This window comes from Dicentrarchus labrax, unplaced genomic scaffold (genome assembly GCF_905237075.1).
Source record: "Dicentrarchus labrax unplaced genomic scaffold, dlabrax2021, whole genome shotgun sequence".
Taxonomy (NCBI): Eukaryota; Metazoa; Chordata; class Actinopteri; family Moronidae; genus Dicentrarchus; species Dicentrarchus labrax.
This window is the reverse complement of record NW_026136723.1, coordinates 22,446,949-22,458,419: the sequence shown is the minus strand read 5'-3', so window position 1 is coordinate 22,458,419 and position 11,471 is coordinate 22,446,949. Positions and strand designations below refer to the sequence as shown.

General features: G+C 38.6%; 1 long non-coding RNA gene across 1 annotated transcript; it reads right to left on the bottom strand.

Moving 5' to 3' along the window:
* Positions 1-2,001: 2,001 nt before the first annotated feature.
* LOC127357516 (uncharacterized) lies at positions 2,002-3,282 on the bottom strand. Its single transcript, XR_007882272.1, has 2 exons — positions 2,817-3,282; positions 2,002-2,123 (listed from the first exon to the last, which is right to left on the bottom strand). It is a non-coding gene; the product is annotated as an uncharacterized LOC127357516 (long non-coding RNA).
* Positions 3,283-11,471: the final 8,189 nt, after the last annotated feature.

The window sequence follows — 11,471 nt, the reverse complement described above, 5'->3', positions numbered from 1 at the left end:
GAGCATCGGGAGACAGGTTGAGCTTCTGTGCAGCACGATATGAAGGCTCAAGAGGAGTAAAACCAGACACAATTATAATATAATAATAAGAAGAGTGCAGCTGTCCAAGGATGGGATACAAACAAAACACAAAATAAGCTTCTGAGAATATGTCATCTTTGCAACAAAATTTAGTTTAAAGCTCCACAACCAGTTCTGTGGGAAACTTTATTTGTTAATTTCTGCCGATTGTGAGAAAACTGACTCATCAGTGATTGTGTAAAACTCAAGATACCTTTACTGGGGCGCCCTTCCCCCCCCGTGAATTAAGGGTGATGAACCGCAACATCCCCGCTTCTAATCTCAACCTTTCTTGCGTCTCTCTCATTTCCTATCATCACTCTACTGCTGCTGCCTATATATAAAGATATAAAGATTCAAGATACTGTCCTAAAAAGGGGGACACATATAGTAGTCACACAAGTGTATCCCCATGCTCTGATTATAATGTTAGAGAAAATCATCATTTTAAAGTACACTGAGACTTTAAGGACGACCAAAAACAAACAAACCTATGAGCATAAAAGGGACCAAACAAATATCCAACACTAGATATCATCCACTGAGCAACTAGATCACTGCTGCATTACATCATTCTGTAAATTATTTAGATAAACGTACTCCGAGGTAAACAAACAGTGCTTCGGTCGAGTGACTTTGACCCCTCAGGCTAACTGGTGAATCAACACTGACTGAAAACGACAACTTAAGAGGTGAAACGTTAAAGGGAACACGCCATCGCTTATTTCCTCCCAAACCTTCAGGATGCTGAACTTTATTTTCTCTATCTATGTTAGCTTCTACCACAAGAGAAAAGATGAATATTACATTTACAATTATACCGACTAAAATTCAGCTGAATCTTGCTCCCTATTTACCAGATGCTCAAATAATGCCTCAAACTGTTTGTTTCTCTTTATGCGTCTCTTCAGCAGAAATGGAGATCAGACCACCAGAGTCTCTCACAAAGCAGCAGCCCCGGAGCAGGTAGTGCTGCTTCAGTGCGGTCGTGCAAGGAAGATTGCTTTTACTACTACAGGGACTTCTTAAAGATGAAAAAGGCAGCGTCCCGCGTACCGATGACGTCTGCTACAATCTGCTACTCCAGTGGTTAAGTCTGAGTCTGAAGCGCTTGCATTTTATTCAAGATTCCCTTTGAGATCCTAATGAAATGCACCACGGGGGTTTTTCACTGAATGTTGAGGATTGCCCGTTTTTTCTGTCATGTTTGAAGGGACAACAGTTGCTATGTGCCAAACAATGGTTGCTACGTGTTCTTACAGGGTTTCCCCTTGTTCGTCCAAATCTAAAGCAGGACACTCGAGTGTTTTATTGATCACCTAGGACAATCTGGGGGGACAAAAAGGCCCTTGAAGCTCAAACTTAGAATACACATAATTAAGATAAGCAATGCCTCTTTGCTTGCCAAGGTCTCCCTGTTTGTTAGGTATGTAAAACACTTTGTTAAACTAGGGAAACTAGGTCTCCATGCTTAACATTTTAAATGTAGAATTACCAGTTTGTATGTCTAAAAGGCTCAAAAAGCAGGTTTTTACTGTGTTAGTTCAACCTGCTTCACACACTTTATAATAGTTTGTATTCACAGCATCATCTCTGATTCTGTTCTTTTGTGGGAAAAAGGCCCTGCAGACTTCACGTATGCCCTGAATGATAATTACAGGGAGGTGCATCAGACAGACTGACTTTTTGTTACATTATCTACTGTATGCTACCAAAAACCCAGCTCTCCCTCCGGCGTCAAAACCCAACAGGAAGTGAAACTCTACACGAATAATTTCAAGTTTTTCCATTTCATCAGAGCGGTGCTGGTGCGGTCTGTGCAGCTATACGCCCAGCAAGCGAGTACTATTAACAGGCACAGGCAGTGAAATGTAAATATATGCTTTATACTTCTACACCTGTGTCTCTAGCATCCACTAAACATACATACATGAATACATACTGTGTGTTCTGGTGTAGTTTGATGCACGACTGGGCTCTAGTTGTGGTAGCCGGGCTGGTTTTGTGGGTTGATGTGAAACAGAGCGTTGCCCATCAAATGGAAAACAAACACATTATACAAACTGTGGAGGGGGAAATATCCAGAAGGGACAGAAACTGGTTTAATTATGAGTTTCTTAAGTCAAAAGGCAAATCAAGTCTTAGAGATACTGAGGTCAAGGTCTTAAAATGTAGTATTATAATAGTGAGACATGTTGAAAATACAGATAGCTGTTTAATATATAATCCTAATATCATTCACCCTCACTTGGACAAATACATTTCCATACATGTCAGTGCAAGAGATCCTGAGTCTAACATCTTTTAAACCACTTCTTAACATTATTTCTTAATATCTATTGATTCTAGCACGCTGCTTAATGTCTCATATGTTCTGTTCTCATCATATAGTAGCTATTATCGTTATTATTATCACTATTAATGGTCAGTTTGCTCGTTAATAACCATCATTATGTGCCAAACAGACAACATAATATAATAAGCACTGCAGAGACCAGCCGCCGCTGGAGTTACACATACACAGAAAACGTTATAACAGACTAAAACAATGCCACAAATATTGAGTTAGTGACGCTTCAGCGAGGACACACAACACTGTAGGCGAATAAAAGTCCAATAAAACTGATCAGAGTTATGGATAATGCTCCTGAAAGCACGGACGTGAACGGCAACCTCAATCTCTTCACCATTAGCAGAGCCGCAGCTAACTTCCAACCTATCCGCTTACAAAACGACGCTCACAAAGTTGTAATTACCTGCTCCTCGTTTTCACAAAACACACGGACGAGGCTCCTTTTTTTTTCCTTTTTTTTTTTATGAATTAATAGTCCGCAGAAGTGGAGCAACCGATTTGAGGGCCAAGCTCGCCTGCTCGTCTGCTCCCTCCTTCCTGGTTGCTGTGCGGAGCGGAGTGGAAGCGGATGTAGCAACCTAGCGACGTTAGCTTAGCGGTTAGCTTAGCGGTTAGCAACCGTTACCGGACGCAACTCGCGCCTTCAGAAGAGGCCCGGGTGTCGGGATTACCGGGCCGCTCCCCATCAGATATACACCCGGAGGTGCCCCTCGGTGTCAGTACACCGCGCTAAACGTGTGTTTTCGGAGGCATTGAGATTTAACGGCAGCTAACGGTCGAGAGAAAGTGTTAGCTCACGATGCTACATTCGAGCGCTACTCTGGAAATCACGCGAGACTTTGCGTGATTTTGTCCCCGGGGAGAAAAAAAAAAAAAAAGGGTCAAATTTCCTGCGTGTGTGTGTGTGTGTGTGTGTGTGTGTGTGTGTGTGTGTGTGTGTGTGTGTGTGTTTTGTGCCACTGGGGGTATAAATGTAGTGGAGCTCATTATCTAGTGCGGTGTTTTTCTTCTTGTTGCACCACCTGTGGCTCAGGAGCAAATCTTGGATTAATCGGCCCGGGGGTAAAACCTATGAACCCTCTGTTCTCCTCTAAAGTAAACACAAATAAGTTCCTTTAGGACTTTAGAGCTATGCACCAGTTAACACACAGTATAAAAATATTTATTATCTTATTATCTACATTAATTTAATTAAAAAATAACATGGTTTTTAAAAAAAAGAGCACATTTTACATTTAAGTTTAATGAGAAAAGACATGTATTCTAATGCCACCTTCAGATATTTATATTCATTGCTTTACTAATGTGCCACAATCAATCAAATCAGCATATATTTCTATATAATTCATATATATCACAAAGCAGACCGTTTGTTCTTAAAGTGACTATTATTATTTTACAGCAAAATCTATTTCTATCATTGGAAAGCCAACGGACTCACTTTATTATTGAGTTCTTGCAATCCAGTAATTTTATTAGCATTTTATTTATTTAGTGTAGCTGCCGTGTATGTCTGTTTCCTTTGATAGTTCCCTATTTTGTGTAAGATCTGCATTGCAGCACCGACTTCCTGTTACGGAAAGAAATGCAAAATTTGTATTTTTATTACCAGTTCTCCTTCATGAACAAAATGTGACCCACCTTAAGGCCCCTATCGTGTCAGCTGGTATTGTATCGTGTATATTAGTGGCATATATTCTTCTAGATAGATAGATAGATAGATAGATAGATAGATAGATAGATAGATAGATAGATAGATAAAGGGAGTGATCTTAGGCCCCTGCTTGTTCTTTGGTTAATTACATCATTGACACAAATACCTTTTATCTGCAGCTGTTTACAACCTCATGACCTTTCCTAGCTTTAGAAATCTTTTTTTTTTTTTTTTGTTCATTCTGTGGTGGTAGATGTTCACGCCCCCCCCCAAAAAAAAAAAAAAAACAAGCAGCTGTCTGTTAGTGTCATAGGGCCTGTTTGGAGTGCTGTGCACTATTTTTATCAGACTAAAAGCCTCATAACGCCTCCTATCACAGACACAGATTCCTCCCTGAACGCCACTCGGGGGCCTTGTTGCCTCGGCACAAACACAAATACACTTGGTTAGTTATCTAAAGTTATGTTCTGTCTCATCTCGCAGACAGTTGTTGTCTATTAGAGATGTTAAAGTCGGTTGTAAAATGAAAAACAGATCTATCACAAAGACTTCATTCCTGTTAGGGTTGTAAGAATCTGCTGCTGGTTGGATTCGCCTTCAGGAGATTGCCTCCTGTGAGATGAATTGTATGTCAGTGTCTACTCAGAGCTGAGGAACACAAACTGAATTACGGCAAAATGTGTCTGACTGTTGGGTTGAGGACCACCTGTTGACCTCAGGGAACTTTTAAATCCCACATGGTGACGAGGAAACTGATCCTCAACAAACAGGCGCGCGGTCTCAGTCTTCCTTTATGATATTTACTTTATTCTTTTATGAGAGTCTGAAACGGTTTCCTCATTACTTTTTAATCTCCCTCAAGCTCAGTCAATATGTCAGTGTATAAAATGAGTCAACAAAGAGCCAATACATATAGTGTAAGTATAATATGCTATATAATCCTGTAATATCCACTGTCTTAAGGATACTGTGTATTTGTGAGGGCAGTATTTAGTGTCAACGTCATAATTTGTTTGCATAAGTGACAAAATACAGCTAATTTACATACAAGACAGCATTAATATTTGAATATATTATATATAATATTTTTTATCATTATTATTATGTCCAAGTTTGATGCTTCTTGTGTTTCTCCTTCTTTTTAATCTATTTTTTGAACTCCTTTGTTCATTGTTGGTCTTGTATTTCGTTGACATATTTCCACTGTGGTTGTACTCAGTGACTTCAACTTGAAGTATTTCAGCCTAAAAGAAAAGGGTGACATTTGGATGATGCATGCGCTGCCACAGAGGGCTGAGCTTTTACAAACCCACCATCTGGATAACTGACAATCCAGTGTGTTACAGCCCCCCCTGAAGGCTGTCGTTACAGCTCAGATACTTTCTTGAGCCTTAAACGGAACTTTCTGTCCTCCGTTCTGCACGAGAACAACATGACATCCAGTCCACATCCTTGCACTAAGACATTCGCACAGCTCTGCATGGCACGCAGTGATCAAGTCACCCCTCGTTGACCTTCGGCAGAGGTATGCAAACAGTCCCTATTCACTGTCATTTTCCTTTGCAGCACAGGTGTCGGACACTCGGAAGTGCCAAAAGATAAAATTAACCCCCCCCCCCAATGTGAGACGACACATGGCTCCTTGTCTGTCACTCACTGTTATGAGCTGTTTATGGTCTCTGAATTCCAAGGGTCAGAGGACAACTTTGACCAGTGAGGTCATGAGATTAAAGTGAAATAAAGTCAATCAGATTAAAAGGGATTGTGGCGTGTTTACTCACTGCAACATGAGACCTGTGGGGCATTTGTGTCATCGTTCAAAATAGAACAAACAAGCAAAAATAACAACAAAACTACAACCAAAAAAAAAGGTCCTAAATTTAATCTTTTAATACTACGGAAGCCCTAAAAAATTTACAGTGTATTCCCTTCCGGTTTTCAAAACAGTAAGCTATAATTCAAACCTACATTTAAAATCAAATATGTTACATTAAAGTGTTTCATGCAACCATGATGAATAAAAAACATACTTAATATCAAGCATTTTACTGCACCAATGTGAAGAAATGCCAGAACAAAAGTTCCATATTTGTACCTCCAAGTGGAATCTTTTCATATATTTGAGGTACTGTAAAAACACATTGCTCAATAATTCCTCGCCATGGATGGTATATTTGACTTCTACACATATAGGAATACATGCATGGCCCTTTAGGGCTTCCATATAATACATATTTTTATACATTATTTTAAATGTTTTCTCATCACAAGAACCCTATTGATCAGTTCTGTTTTTGGAGTTTCTCTCTGAGCATCCTGATTATTTTTCTTTCTTTCTCTAAAGTACAACAATCCCTCAGTTTGAAGCAAAAATATATAAAAATTAAGACATTTTGCACTAATAAGAAAGCTTTAATTAATTGCCTTTATTGTCTTTATTTAATTATATTCTATTGTTTTATGACTATTTTATAAATTAATTTATCTCTATTTATTCTTGCTTATTTTAACTTCCTTCTGCTCCTTCTTTACGGTGTACCCTCGCATTTTGTTCTCATGATTGTACTCAATTCAACGAAGACTAGGAAGTTAGACAATGAAACCCACAACTCAATGTCTACTTTCTCAGAGTTTGGACGGCTGACATATCGTTAAGACACAGAAACATGGCTGAACAACATGTAAAGATGAGAGAGAAGAGAAAGGAAAAGGCTCACCTTGCAGGGGGAGAGTGAAAGTGCTGTGAAAGTGCAGAGAAGCGCGAGGCGTCTCAGCTTCCTCGTTTATAAAAACATGTGGTGAGGAAAACTGTTAAGAACGTGCACAGACTCTTGCAACCAACTGTCTGACAACCACTTGGTGAAATCACATCAGAATTATAAATAGTTCACCCTCTAGAGGCTTTTTCAATGATGTTGTTTGAAGAAAGCGCTTGTGATGATCTGTGGGTTACAGTATGTAATATGTCTGCTGGTGATTCTGAGAGGAAAATGCAAATGTGCGACATCATTTGAGACTCATTTTGTTTGTTTTCTGAAGGATGGGCAGGTTGAATCACTCAGCTACGTGGCTGCAGTCCAGTGTAGCTTCCTGCTCAGCCTTTGCTCGCACAGAGAAACAGTAATTAATTCAGTGTTGCTATCTCTGGTTGCTCTCTCGTCAGGTTTATTGGGTAATAAACAAGCAGGTCAATGTGGGACCAGAGATAGCTGCCTGAAAGAAGCTGAAGGCTAATGACCTCGCGGTGTAGCACATATTCGAACCAGGACACAACCCTGATACTTTTCATATCACTGTCAGAGAGTGGTTATGCAAAAAGTCTGTTGAGGAAACATGACAACATAATCCAAACATTATTCTCTCCTACTCCTTTCATTTGAATGATCTTATTTATTATTCATGGATCCATTTCTCCGCAAAATCATTTATTTATGTATTCATGTTCTTTTATATTGTAGTACACATATTTTGACATGTCTTATTTTCTGTTTTTCTTATAATATCTCTTGTTTTTTTTATACATTTCTATTCAAAAATGTAATATAATCAAATTTCTCTGCGAGGAATCAATTAAATATTTCTTAATTTTCTGATAGAGCACATGTAGAGTACATCTGTATTGGCCTCCCTTGTAACAAGTAGTTCAAGTATTACAAAAAAAGATAAAGAGAGTTTGAACAAAAGACTCTACAGCCACGCTAGCAGCACTGTGAGGCTGAATTTAGGAACGCTCACATACTTTAGTAGGTGTTTAGCATGTTAGCATGCTCACATTTCCACAGCTTAGACTGATGGGGATGTCATTCATTTTGCAGATATTTGGTCACGAACCAACATACTCGAAGAGTTAAATGTGCCGACCTGATCTTGGCGCTGCAAGATAAGTTGAGGGATCGCCTGTGTTGTAACAATTCATCCTGAGAGGGAACATGAAAGTCATCTGAGAGTGTTCGAGATGCAAATGTCACCCTCATAGTGGTGTTAGAGGAACAGTCAGGGGATAAGTCTTCAAGATCCATCCTCTGGGGAACATGAATGTCTGAAAGCTAGTCCATGGTATAGATGTTGAGAAATAAAAGGACCAAGTCTCATGAAAATCTATCCTTTTGTTGTGATATTTCACTAAAAAACAAAACTGTCGACCTCATGGTGGATAACTAAATACTTTAGGCTTCATCCTCTGGGCAACATGAAGGTCTTAAGAGGCCATATGCAGCGGCAGTAGCTCGTCTGTCAGGACTTAGCCTGGAGAACCGAAGGGTTGCCGATGCAAGTGCAGCATGGACCGCAGTATGGAGTGTTGATTGGGAGCTGGAGAGGTGCTCGTTCACCTCCTGGCCCCTGCTGAGGTGCCCTTAAGCAAGGCAACGAACCCCTAACTGCTCCCGGGGCGCTACGTTGGCAGCTTATTTTCTCATTAGGGATTAATAAAGTGAATCTTCTTCAATCCAACGGCCACATCCATCAATAAATGAAGAAATATTAACTTCAGAAGTCAGACAGCTGTGTTGCACCTGTGTCATGCAGGTGAAACTGGAGTAACGTTACCATGTAAACATCAGTCCAACAATAGAACCATGAACATCAGCGTAGCCCTCAGACAGATGAGTAAACAGGGTCACAGTAGTGTGCAGCGCTGCATTGTATAATGAGTAAGCTTTCTAATTACAAAGTCGCCATCAGAACCAAAGCAAACAGATACAGACACGTCCTCCTCCTCTCCCCCCTCCCCTCCAGGTTTCTGTCCAGAATCACATCTATGTGCCAAATGGCATCGTGGTCACAGTGAAACAAGGTCCAGTGTATTTTGTTAGACATTTGATACGCTAGCGACTCTGTGACAGATGCACTGTGACCAAAACTAACTGTTGCAGCAATGAGACTTCTATTACCTGAAGCTGAAGGGAAAAACGAAGAGCGACCACAGGGCTTCTAATATTTGATCGCTAGAGTGCATCATTGCAAAGTGGACAGCAGATCTCATGGGGCCCCTTTGATCCTTTGGCTGGACTACACCTCAGAGCTGTCTGAGGTCAGTTCTCTGCTCCGTGTAAACCTAAAGCCACAGCCAAACAAACAGGCTGTTACTGAAAACAGAGGGAGCCTGTTAAAACCTTCATTCTTTCATACGTAAAATCCAGTTTCCCAGAGATCAAGCTGTGGATTGTCAAGTAAAAGCCCAAAAAATAATCTTATGAACACCACAGCTGCTCTCTCAACATGATAAATGTCTTTTTAGAGTTTTAAGAAAAGCAGCACGAAAGCAGATAAAGAAATAAATGGCTGAAAAAGTGAAATTAAATTAGTAAAATGGAGGTCATGAATCAGTTTGATACGAGATGGAAGAATATACAAGAAACTAATATAAAAATAAAAACATATATACATATACTGAGCAAAGCCTGTTAGTTTATTTATAATTATTTAAATTATTATTATGAGAGGTCTAATTATGATGGGAGGGATATACAGTAGTTAGCAAAATATACAAATCTGGTATGGTTGATTATTACATGCTTTAATTTTCTGAAAAGTTTCTACTGTAAGTGGGTCACATTTCAACAAACAAAGAGTATTAAAAAAATAAATAAAAATAAGAGACAGAATTTAACTAAGTACATTTTCCCCAGTACTTTTGATTACAGTACAACTAGATCAAATTAAAAATCATAATTTTGTCAACGGTCAAAGTCAGGCTGTTTCTAAAATGTGTGTGTGAGAGAGAGAGATAGGTGTTTATATGTATTTGAGAGTTAGTGGTTAACTCAAAGAAGATCGGAGGTTTAAAAGAAGCCAACAGACAAACTGCCTCCATCAGATTCAGTGGTCATTGATAAGCATTGAAACTATTAGAGAAAGGCCCCATAAATGAATGTTTTCACCTGCTGTCTGACTAATAATAGTCGTGTGCAACTTTTATTTATATGGAATATATAAATAGGAGTCTGTTGCATGTGTGTACTGAATAAAATAATACAATCCCTCAATTTTTACCGCTTATTTCGAGGCATTTTCTACCATTTTAGGTGAAAAAAACAAACAGTAGTACCAAGTTTCCAAAGATTAAATACAGTTTGATTAGAAAAACTCACTTTTCAGCCAAATGGTTTGACCAATTTTTCTAATTTCTTCAGATTTGTTCTAATTTTGAGTTGCATTTAACCAATTATTGGGTTTATTTCTTGGTTCAGCCACTCTCATATTTGTCTTTTGTTCATTTATGTCCATCAGTTTAATAAATAAGCAGCTTCCAATTGTTTTATAATCATTTTTCACATTAGATTACCATCCCACCCCATTATGAGTCTATTTTTAAAATATTTCCATTACATTCACATGACTACTGGAAACAACCTTAATCATCTAAATCTTGAGAGAACAAATTAAATGTTGAATTTACTCATCATTTGGAGTTATTAATCATTGTGTTGAAACAGTTGACTAATGTCCTCTGAGACTCCGGTTTGTCACGTAGGAGCACGACTCATCCTAATTATCAAAGCCAGGAGGATACATTGTCCTCTGCGGCTGAAATTATTGTTATTCCTTTTTTAACTCTGTCTCATATAATTCCTCTAACTTTATGAAAGTGCAGCACTAAATTAGTGGAGAACCCCTTTCAGTAATTTATAAGGTTTCCAGTATATTCCAGAATATATTTTGGTATTTTAATTATGCTTTAGAGTCTGTGCTCCCACCTTCTGGTCTCTGATATTAATGCAGCTAAAGGACTACTCATTCTGCAGAAAAATGACCTGGTATTATTATTTATTACATAATAGATTGTAAGTAAGGATTTATCAATGTGTAAGCAGCATTTTACTGCTGTAGCTGCTCAAGATGGAGCTAGTTTTAACTCCAGTGGTTCTTAACCTGAAGGTCAGGCCCCTTCAATGGGTCACAACATGAATCTGAGGGGGTCGGGAGATGATTAATGTAAGAAGACAACAACAAACGCTGCATTAATGTAAGAAGACAACAACAAACGCTGCAGTAATTTTAGGGACTTTTAACTAATCTTTGCCTTTTTTGTGCAATATTGAATAATTTTAGCTCTCTTGGCTCCTTAAGTTTTGTCTGTTTGGTCGAACTGCAAACTTCTGAAATGTCACAAGGAGCCACAACCACTATTTCTTGTAAGAAACCACTAGTTTAATCTGTAAAACAGGATGTAATTTATAAGATTATCATGTGTTTTATTCAAAATGTTAATCTCAAAAGTAAAAAAAGTACAACATTTCCCACTGATTTGTTGTGGAGTAAAAGTATAAAGTATAAGTAAAACAATGTAGTGCTTTATAACACCTATACAGTATGATAATATACAGTAAGTGTGCAGCTTTATGACAAAATCTGAAAGGGTTAAATACACCATTTGGACAAAATATCAGAATTTTCCAGATC